This window comes from Marmota flaviventris, chromosome 3 (genome assembly GCF_047511675.1).
Source record: "Marmota flaviventris isolate mMarFla1 chromosome 3, mMarFla1.hap1, whole genome shotgun sequence".
NCBI lineage: Eukaryota > Metazoa > Chordata > Mammalia > Rodentia > Sciuridae > Marmota > Marmota flaviventris.
The window spans coordinates 74920105-74931253 of record NC_092500.1 but is presented as its reverse complement, the minus strand read 5'-3'; the positions used below and the strand labels follow the sequence as shown (position 1 = coordinate 74931253).

Here is an 11149-nt window from a genome sequence, read left to right as displayed (position 1 = left end):
TTGATTTCTCTGTGGATCATCCAAGTAAAAATGACCAGTAGTTTGATGGTTTATGTCTCTCCATCTCAGAAAAGAGGAATGGACTAGCATGAACAACTTTAGTTGACACTGTTTTGCAGAAGACAGGAAGACTGTCATGAACGAAAACATAAAATTATGATCAAGGAAATTGAAAGGTAAGAAAACATGGCCAATGTAGGTAGGATGAATTGATCAGGGAAGAGAGATGGAGTCAAAACAAACGGGACACTGGAAAATATTTTGCAAAATAGTATTTATGTGTGAGGACTGGTGATGGAAAAAGCCTTGCCTCTGAAAACATTCCTTGAAAAGTTCCCAAGCAGAATGGGGTTTTCTATGGTTGAAATGGCACTGGAAGGAAGGCATTAATGATTCAAGTGTCCGAGGAGAATTCCAAAGACTAGAATTCATTCTCAAATGTTTTATTGATGGAAAATAACGGATCTGTCAGTCGTTTTGGAGTTCCACAAAAGGGAAATGTGCAAACACACAGAAAATGTATAGTGGAATGATTATAGAAAATGCATTTGAGATGGTGATTGTCCTCTTCAATGGAGGGGACAAATACAAACTAATGGTGACTGTCAAACTTTGTGAAAATTTAACAAACCCACTGTAATAATGTCTGTATTTTGAAAAATTTTTCCATTCCTCCTCAATCAACCTGATTTCATGAATATCTACAGAAATCACCCATTTAACTCTCATTTCAATATGTAATTTAGTTGTTGTTGAATTTTTTCACTATGATAAGAGAACATTTAATTTTTGCCTTTCTTTTTCTTCTTTTAGTGTGTTTTACCCTTCTCTAGACTTTTTATTAAATCAAATTTTACTAAAATCTTTGAGAGAGAAATTAAAGTCTGAATAAATATTTCTCATAGTTAAAAAGAAAGTGGTTATTTCTTAAATTCATTGTATAGGGGAGAAATTCTTAAAATAACTTTAGATACTGTACTTGAAGAAAAAGCAACTTAGATTCAACTTAATAGTGCAATTAAATGTGTTTTTAATATCATGGTTGTTTCTTTGGGTACATTTTCTTCTGCAGATTTCAATTTTGAGAAAATTTAAAAATATGAAGTATAATTACCTAGAGGCCTAAAATTTTGTATAGTTTGTCTTTAGCTCAGTGATTCTTACCTCCATCATACTTTTGTGTATGAAATCTCTCTCTTTATCTCTCTCTCTGTCCCTATTTTCCCCCTTCCCCTCTCTTTCATATATCTGAGTCTGATATCCTGATGTGAGGTAATATATATAGGTATATTGTGAATAAACTGTGGTTCATCTTTATTTTTGTTCTGTTTACTTTTTGCTTTACTTGAAAAATGTTTTCCTAATCATAGGTAAAGCATGAGCATGCTTTAAGTCTGAAAATAAGCATTCCGAAACTGCAATGTGCAAATATATAAATTCATGAGTTTCAAAAAGTTGAAAAGAGAATTACATGATAAATTTTGATATTTGTATATTTATTGTAGCTCAAGATCTACAACACTTACAAAGAACTGAGACAATGGTTTCTTGAAATGGGGAAAAACTGCTCTGGGCAGCATTGATAATAACAAATAAGCAAACAAACAAAAACAAACCGTAGAGATCGATATGAGGTAAAAATGTACTATAAATTGTGTGTTACAGCACAGTTACCTCATGAGTCAACTATAGATGTAGATTCTAAATGTTATGAAACAAAAGTTATTTGATTCATACAGTGTGGCTTATTAATTATCTATTGTAAACATGACAAAAGCAACTATTTACAGCATTTGCCTCATTCCACATTATCTGTTGTAATGTTACTATGCTCAATACCCGTGATATTTTTCTATTGCTCCTCTGTTCTAAATTTTTATTCTCTTATATTGAATATAAGTCTTAAATTGTATTTCTTTGTTCTACCAGCCAATGTGCATTTGGGGCTCAAATTGAGTATGAAGTTCTTAGAACCCTCCAAGACACAGAAGACCAAAAGTTCTTATACTTATTTTGATTACTAGACACATAAGTTATCAGTAAATACTAGACACATAAGCTAGCAAGCAGTAAAACCTCTATAAATATAATAAAATTCATGGAATGATACATTTAAAATGGACAAATTTAATAGTGTGCAAATTATATCTCAAAGGTTTTTTGTTTGTTTGATTTTGGTTTAAAGAGATAATTAGGACAGGATTTTATTTGTAACCACTCTTGATTTATGACTTTGGATTTATGAATCTTCTGTGCAATCGTATGAGGTCAATTAGTCAAATCATAATTTTATATTTTAAACTGCTTCTTTCCCCTGAATACTTTCTCAACTTTAAATATGTTCAGTGAGTTTCCATTCTTAAAAATAAACAGGAAACAAAATGATTCTTTCTTTATCCTTCCTTTCTTCCTTGCCTTCTAATAAATAATAGGTATAAGAAAGAAGTAGTCCTCACAATATTGCCACATGTTTAACTCCCTCTCCATTTACTCTTTGGAGAGACTGACTGTACAAGGTCACAAGTTACTCTTACATTGCCAAGTGCAGTGATTTCTGCATGACTCTCATTTTCCTGGAACTCTGAAGCAGCAGACACTCTGGAGAACCTCTTTTCTTTAAAATATTTTTTTTTGTTTTCTTAATTTTTGTTGATGTTGTTGTTTTACAACTACTCTGAAACCATTGTGGAGAATACTCAAAAAACTAGGAATGGAACTACCATATGACCCAGCGATCACACTTCTTGGTATTTATCCAAAAGAACTAAAATGGGAAAACTATTGCAATACAGTTACTTCAATGTTAGAGCAGCACAATTCACAATCAGCCAAATTATGGAATTAGCCCAGATGCTCGTCAATAGATGAATGGATCAAGAAAATGTAGGATACATGCACAATGGAGTTTTACTGAGCCACGAAGATGAAATAATAGCATTTCTCAATAAGTGGATGGAAATGGAGATCATGCTAAGTGAAATAAGTTAGACTCAGAAGATCAAAGGTCAAATGTTTTCTCTTATGTGGAAGCTAGAGCAAAATTAGAGAAAAAAGGTGGTGGTAAGGGGGATTGGATATCATAAATATATAGGGAAGTTCAGTGGAATAGAAGGTAGAGAATGAGAGGAGAAAGAATAGAAAAGGGGAGGAAATATGGAATGAATTTAATAAAATCCTGGTATATGTATATATAAGTATACCCAAGAGAATTTCATTTTTATGTGTATGTATAAAGTACCGATAAAAAATTAAAAATAAAGGAATAAAAGAAAGACCAGAGTTGGGAAGGAGAATCAGGAGGAAGAAGGGAGGAAATGAATCCTTTGCCTTCTCCTAAGTATTAGGTATAGCTAAGAAACAGTCTTCACACTATTTCCACATCTTTAACTCCCCACTTCCCCCAACTTTACTCTTTGGAGAGACTGACTTCACAAGGTCACAAGTTACTCTTACATTTCCAGCTGCAGTGATTTCTGCACAGCTCTTGTCTTCCTGGAACTCTCTGAAATAGGGGATTGAAATCAACTTTACATGTGCGATTCTGTCAAAATGGACCTAACCACTATGTATAGCTCTAATAATTGTAAAGACTTTGTTTGTTTGCTTTTGGCTTCAGTGACCGTAGTTTTAAATTGTCGTATCCATTCTCTGAACACAGTTTTTATACTGCTATTTCTTTTTTTGCCTATCTTGTTGTTCCCACCTCTCCCTAGAAAATTCCTCCCACATATGTTGCATAATTCTCCTGCCACTAACTCTCACACCTCTGTGAAGAGGTGGCACACAACCCATAAGTTTAGCCTTGATCTTTGTCTTAAGTTCAGGTACATATTTTCAACTTCTCTGCCATATGTCACTTTAAAAAAAAAAAAAAGTCACTTTCCTTCTTACTCCAGACTCTGTTTCCAAATCTCCAGCAGTAGCACATCCATACATCTAGTCCACCACAGAGGGCTTTCAGAGTATATTTAATTCTACATTTTTCATTTTTATATAGAAAAATATTAAAATACAGAATTGACCAACTCCTATCAATTCAGTCTTAAAATTTTTAAATAAATAAAAATTTCGTCTTTGTATTAATAAACTTATCTTTGGACTCAAAGTCAGGGAAGGGGCTGATGTTCCATATACAATGGTGCCCCCTTATCTGCTGTTCACTTTCCATGGTTTTAGTTACTCTCAGTCAACTGTGGCTCAAAAATACTAAATGGCAAATTCTAGAAATAAACCATGTCTAAATTTTAAATCATGCACTCTTTTAAGCAGCATAATAAAATCTCATATCATCCATTCTGTTCTGTCCTGCCTAGGGTGTGAATCATTTTATTTATGCAGTGTATTCATATTGTATATGTTACTCACCTATTAGTGACCTACTAGCCATCTCAGATATCAGATTAACTATTCTGCTATTGCCATGTTTATGTTAAACTACCCCTCTTTTTGCTAAATAATGGACTCAAAGTTAAAAAATAGTGAAGCTGGCAATTTGGATATATCAAAAAGAAATCATAAAATGCTTTAAGTGAAAAAGTAGGAAAGAAATAAAAAAGTAAATAATGAGTTCCTTAAGTAAAATATGTCAAATTTTTTTAAATTATCCTTCAAAAAGGCTTTTTGTCAATTCCTCATCTGTTGTTTCCTACCCCCAAGGAGTGATGTGGGGCATGGGGTTACTTAACAATTCCTTTGTGTGCTACTTCAAAACAAGTAAGAATTTAACCTTCCTCAACTTTTTTTTCACCTGCTACTTAGAAAAGTTCTACCAAGGAAACATAATTTAAAAGCTAATCATCTGTTGTCACTTGGATGTGTAGCTATACCTAAAGGAATAATTAGGTATGGAGGAAGAAAATAAATAACAAACCTTAAGAGACTTAGTTTGATTAGGTTTTCCAAGGTCCTAAACTAACAATGACCAGGGATTGGACCTTAATTACAAGTACACCCTTTAAGACATTTGCTGTCACTTAAGACATTCTTTTAAATGTGCTTTCTTAGAGTCAAGTCATGAAAGGGAAGTTTTCCTGTTATTGACTATGAAGCAGTTAAGAAATACTTTGGGATTCAATATAGAAATTCCCCAAAGTTACATAAAAGCGAAAGCAAAAGTTTAAATCTCTTTTTAAAAGAAGAAATTGAATATAAAAAGTGCTATTTCTACTTTGTGCTTGCATATCAAAGTGCAGGTAAGATCAAAGTACAATAGGATCCATTTGGCTAGATTATGAAAGCTTTTTCACAGATAAGCACTGTTCAAAGCAGTCCAGTTGTGGTTTCTGCTCCTGCCATTGTTAGATGGAATTTTTTAGGCTAAAAGTCTAAATCTCCCCAGAGCAGGTATAGTTCTGAAATAAATGTTCAGAGTTTGAGCTTGGAATCTAGTCTGAATTCCTAAGATCTCTGGACTACTTATCTTTTACCTGAAAAGTCTTTACACCAAAGTGTAATCTTATTTTTATTTCTTATTCTAAAGATCCTAAACGATCAATGACCAGGGATTGGATCTTAATTACAAGTAATTAATTACAACTTAATCAAACTAAGTCTCTTAAGGTTTGTTATTTATTTTCTTCCTCCATACCTAATTTAAGTGGTCCTATCCCACTTAAAAGTTATGGCTTTGGGGAACATAGCTGATCAGTAAAAGAATACAGAAAGGATACTTTGTGCCTTTATTATACCAGCAGTACTACTCACTTAAACAAACAAACAATAACAAAGTAAAACAAACAGTATATTCAAGTATGCCAGGATTGGAAGGAATTGGAAGCCCCTGGGAAGTATTTATGTGTAATGAGTGCAACTAAGACAAAACCATGGTTTGGAGAAAATTGTAGAAAGGTATCAGAGTTGGTCAAGATGACCATGGGAAGCTACATATCTCACAGTTTATGGATCAGTACAACAGGCATTGGAAAAATGATAATCATTTGAATGACTGGGTTTTGAAGTTTTAGACTATTAGGGATTGGGAATACCTGAGACAAAAGGTTTGGAAAATCAGGCAAAAGTTTGTCTAGCTTCCAACACTGTAGGAAGCTACAATATAGTTTTAGAATATCCATCATATAAAACAAGATTTGAAAGAATTTCTCAGACCTTCCTCTCTTATATTTTTGTAGAATGACTTTTTTTAAGAAAAAAATATATGACCAAATCTTGCTTCAAGATTCATCTCAAAATTACATGAATCCAAAGAGGAGACTGTATAGGAGACAGCAAGGCACTCTATTCAAACTTCTTGTTTTGGATTAGAGGTTCAGGACTAATTGAGTAGAAAGATATAATGTGGTTCCAGGAATGACTAATCACAACCAAAGGTTCAGTTTTCTCTTTTTAAAGGACTTTACATCAAGATGATAGGAGTCTCTTTTGTTCATGAAGATGGGGTGACTCAAGAGTCAGGCTCTGCCTTACACTAGAAAGCAATCCATGTTCACTAGGAAGGTTACCTCCATTAGCAAGATTTATGTCATCCATAACCAATTAAAAATGGGATCCAAATATGAAAATGAATCAAATGTGAAAAACATTCAGGACCCTTAAGATATAAGATATCAGCAAAGGGAGAAGTCAAATCTTGGGCTAAAAACAGTTACTTTATCAATCCTCCAAGTCATATTTACACTGACAGGTAAAATGCTATTAACAAGAAAACCCATAACTATACCTGTGGGACAAAAGACCTCCGATGAGATAGAGAAGTAGAGAGATGCTGCATCAGCACCCAAAGACACACCAGTGTTGTAGTCTCACACCTGAGTGTCTGTCCTACTAGACATTTGTCTGATCAATCAAAATAAAAAAAAAAAAATTAAGTTTCTGTCCCAGCTGGGCTATTGAACCTGGTCCCGGTCCCTCAGTGAACTTTCTTCTCTTTTTTCATTGATGATATGAAACAAATATTTTTCCCTCAGGTATTAGGAACAAATGAAAATGTGATGTTAATTTTGTTATCATATAGGCTAAAAGAAGGGTAAACCATTATTATTTCTATCTTCCACAAAATTTGATTTTTCACCAATTTTCTTCTAACCACTGTCTGGGTCGAAATGAGTCACTAAAGTGAAGTGTAAGAATAAAGGAAATCAAAAGCAATATCATTAGGTGCATATGGCAGCATCAAAGGCCCTGAATGGAATTGTCTCTGTGTACACTGTGTCTTCTCAATTGTTCTCTATTATAACCAAAATGGATCCTTATTGATTTCTTTAATGCTTGTTTATATTTTGGTTTCTGCATCTGATTTTACATTTTCTCAGAAGTAAAGAATCTTTCTATAAGAATAACAGTAAAGCTGGTGCAGTGGTGTACACCTGTAATCCCAGCAGCTCAGGAAGCTGACGCAGGAAGATAACAAGTTCAAAGCCAGCCTCAGCAAAAGCGAGGCTCTAAGCAATTTAGTGAGACCCTGTCTCTAAGTAAAATGGGGACATGGCTCAATGGTTGAGTGCACCTGAGTTCAATCCCCAGTAACCCCTGCCCCCACCAAAAAAAGAGAGAACAGCAATAAAACTTTTCAAAGTTACTGAGATTTGGAAATCTAACACTCTCTTTCTATTCTTTTAATAGAAAGAATAGAAATTCTTCTATTAATTTTTATTATTCATCTTGTGAGAATAAATATTTTTAGAATACTGTTTGGTTGTGATGTTTGACTTGTAACAGGAAATTATTAATTCTTGAAGTTGTATTTTTTGGCACGTGACTAACTCCGACCAAGTGTTCTTAATGTTCCGTATCATCAAATGAGACAATGATAGTATTATAGTTGAATTTGAAAATTAATTTTTAATAGAAGCCAATAATGCTGAATAAGATGATAGTTTAATAAAATAAAATTTTTTCAAAGGCCAGACCACCTTAGCTTAAATGTATATACTGATTTTCTAAATGTAATTTATGAATATGTTGAAATCTTATTGGAATTAAAACTTCCAGGAGATTAAAATACAACTTTTCCTTTGTATTGTCTATTAAAATTTTTACTAAAAATATAAACATTTTAATGTTCAACTTAACTAACTATAATTTCATAATTATTGGTTTGTAGATATCCACTTTGGACCATTTCTGAAGCCCAATTCAGAACAAGCCTAAGGTAAGAGATTTACTTACGCACATGTACCTGGTTATTTTAAGAAATCAAAATCCGTGGCAAAACTGAACGTAATGGAATATTCAAACATATTTCTAGTTGCTAAGAACCCCAAAATATTCTGGTCCATGATAAGCACTCGATGGCATTGTTTTCTTAAATTTTTGTAACCTTTCTCAATTTTTAAAAGATAGTAAAGGTGCACGATGGATTATGTGTGTTCTCTTTATTAATAGTCACACAAAGAAATCACCATGTCAACCTACAAAGCATTAGGAAACAAACTAGGTTGTATAGTGCAGCACTCGGTATCACTGCGTTGTTATAAGAATCCAGAATCCAGTGTGGGCTAGAACAATGGGAACCTATCAAGAAATTATTAATAAGAAAAATAACAGTAATAATATGTTATAGCTACTTAATGTTAATATAATTTAGGCACTGCACTAAGCACCTTATATACTTTCTACCATTCAATCCTCCAGCAATTCTATGCAGTAAAATTATTATTATTTTATTTTTATTAGTCCTATACTGAAATGAGAAACCTGAGGTCCCTCAAGTTTGTTAGGTTATATAACTAGTAAGTGACACAGTTACTTTAGGTCTAAGACTCCAGTTTTTGTTTTCTACAACTATGTAAATACCTGGGAAAGATAAGAGTTAAGTGCTGTATTGGGAGAAAGAAAGGCTTTGAATGGAGAGAATGAAGGGGAATTCTTCATGGTATGATGACTGCTAACAAAAACATGAAAGAGGACAGAGACAAAAACTGTGCTAGAGGGAATGATGCATGTTTGAGAAAAATATAAGGAAGATTGTGCTGGAGGAGATAGATGCAGGGATCTTTTCAACTTGGTAACTGGTCCCCCTGTCTCTAATGTTATACCTGAAAAATGCTGAGCTAGATTTTGTACTATCATAGATGAATGAGAGAATCCACAACCTGATGGGAGTAACCTGTTGGAAAACAAAAGTAACAGTGAAATACTAGACTTACCTAGCCCTGCCATGCTTAGAATTCCAGGAGAAGCAGTTGAAATAGAGGGAGATGTGAAATGCTAGTTACCAGAAGAATAAAAAATAACATTATTTATGCCAGACTAGGTAAAAGACATAAAAGAAAAGAGAGAGCAGATGGTTTTAAGTTTTTTTTCCATAGAAAAGGGAAATTTCAAAACTGATAAATATGAGGACATATACAGTTTTATTAGAGAATATGAGTTTGGTTTCCATATTTTGCTTCTGAAGTATCAGAGGGGAAATGGATCTATATATCCTTTAGGATGTAGGTAGTTGAGTAAAGGAAAGAGGTAAAGATTAGGTCTTCATTGTATTAACTATATTTATTAAAGTTTTAAGATGAGAGATTTCTCTGTAAGAGTATAAAATAAAAGAAATAATGGTATTTTTAAAGATCATTCATATTTTTTGTTTTTTTAACTATGTAAAAAACAATTATGGATGTATTTGCTTTGGGAAGACTCTTGAAGTGCAATTAAAACACTATAAAAGTAAAAAGTTTCATTGCAACTGACAGATTTTCTTGAAGAAAGAATGCAAGCTCGAGCTTCTACCACCAGTGTGTTATCATATTTGCTTTGCCAACCTCTAATCACAGCATATATTTCTTCTGTTGTTTTTTTCTTTGATTCACATTCTTTGATTATTGGTAACACTGAACATTTATATATACTTATTCATCATTTGCATTTCTTTAGTTAATTATTTTATTTCTTGCTTAGTAAGGTTTCTTATTTTTACTTCACATTTAAAAAAATATTTTGTTTTTTCTTTTTAGTTAAATGTGACAGCTGAATATATTTTGATATTTTATACATACATGTAGTATAACTTCCCATTTTTGTGGTTGTACATAATTACACTGGTTGTGTATTCATATAGGAACATAGGAAAGTTATGTCCAATTAATTCTACTGTGTTTCCTATTCCCATCCTCCCTCCCTTCCCATCATTCCCCCAATGAACTTATATTCTTCCCTCCTTCACCCATTGTCCGCTAGCATCCGCACATCAGGGAGAATATTTGACCTTTGGTTTGGGGGAACTAGATTATTTCACTTAGCATGATAATCTCTGGTTTCATTCATTTACTGGTAAATGCCATAATTTCATTCCTTATGGCTGAGTAATATTCCATTGTGTATATACACCACATTTTCTTTATCCATTCATCTGTTGAAGGGCACCTAGGTTGGTTCCATAACTTAGTTATTGTGAATTGATCTGCTATAAACACTGATGCAGCTGTGTCACTATAGGTATGCTGCTTTTAAGTCCTTTAGGGATATGCCAAGAAGTGGGATAACAGGGTCAAATGATGGTTCCATTCCAAGTTTTTTGAGGAATCTCCATACTGATTTCCAGAGTGTTTGCACCAATTTGCAGTCCCACCAAATAGCTGGTATTTTAAACATAATTTCAGGTCAACATGTATGAATGAAATATAGCTACCTAAGCTTTAAAACTACATGTGAGAAGATTTGCAAGCTGAATAAATGTCTTGTGTCCTATGCTTCATTGTAAACTAACACAAATTTTGCTTGGGATGTGTTTCTTTGTTTGGCAACAGAATGTTGATTTTTAAAAAAACAGAATAAAAAACAATCACAGAACTCCTTTAATAATGCAAATTACTTAGAACACAGCTCTGGCAAACATTTATTTCAATTTATTCCTGACAATGTTCCTTCATTTACTTTAAGAATTTTATTTTTTTCTGACATTATCATCATTCTGTTAACAATGTTTCAGTTTTATTTAAAATCAGTTTTATTTTTTAATCAAACACTCATTCATTGTCTGTGAAACATGTGAATCAGTAAACAAGAATATGAAGAAAGACGAGCAGCACTTGTTAGGCTGCAGATTCATTTTGAGAGATGTCCTTCCCAATGCTGGAATTAACATAAAATTTTTTAAAAACTTTTTTTTCTCAAACAGGAAAAACATACAAGTTGAAATTATATGACAACATAGTTATAAACTTCTTACCAGTGAATTTGCTTTTAGTGAACCTCTTCA

The 11149-nt window shown here is 33.0% G+C and overlaps 1 protein-coding gene across 2 annotated transcripts in view; it reads left to right on the top strand.

Moving 5' to 3' along the window:
• Positions 1-8057: 8057 nt before the first annotated feature.
• Positions 8058-11149, top strand: part of Cntn1 (contactin 1) — a 268377-nt gene continuing 265285 nt past the window's right edge. The window contains exon 1 of one of the 2 annotated variants that reach the window (XM_071609195.1): positions 8058-8107. The gene's annotated coding sequence lies outside the window, so the exon portion shown is untranslated. The remainder of the gene's footprint in view (positions 8108-11149) is intronic. The other variant, XM_071609194.1, reaches the window with a different exon arrangement.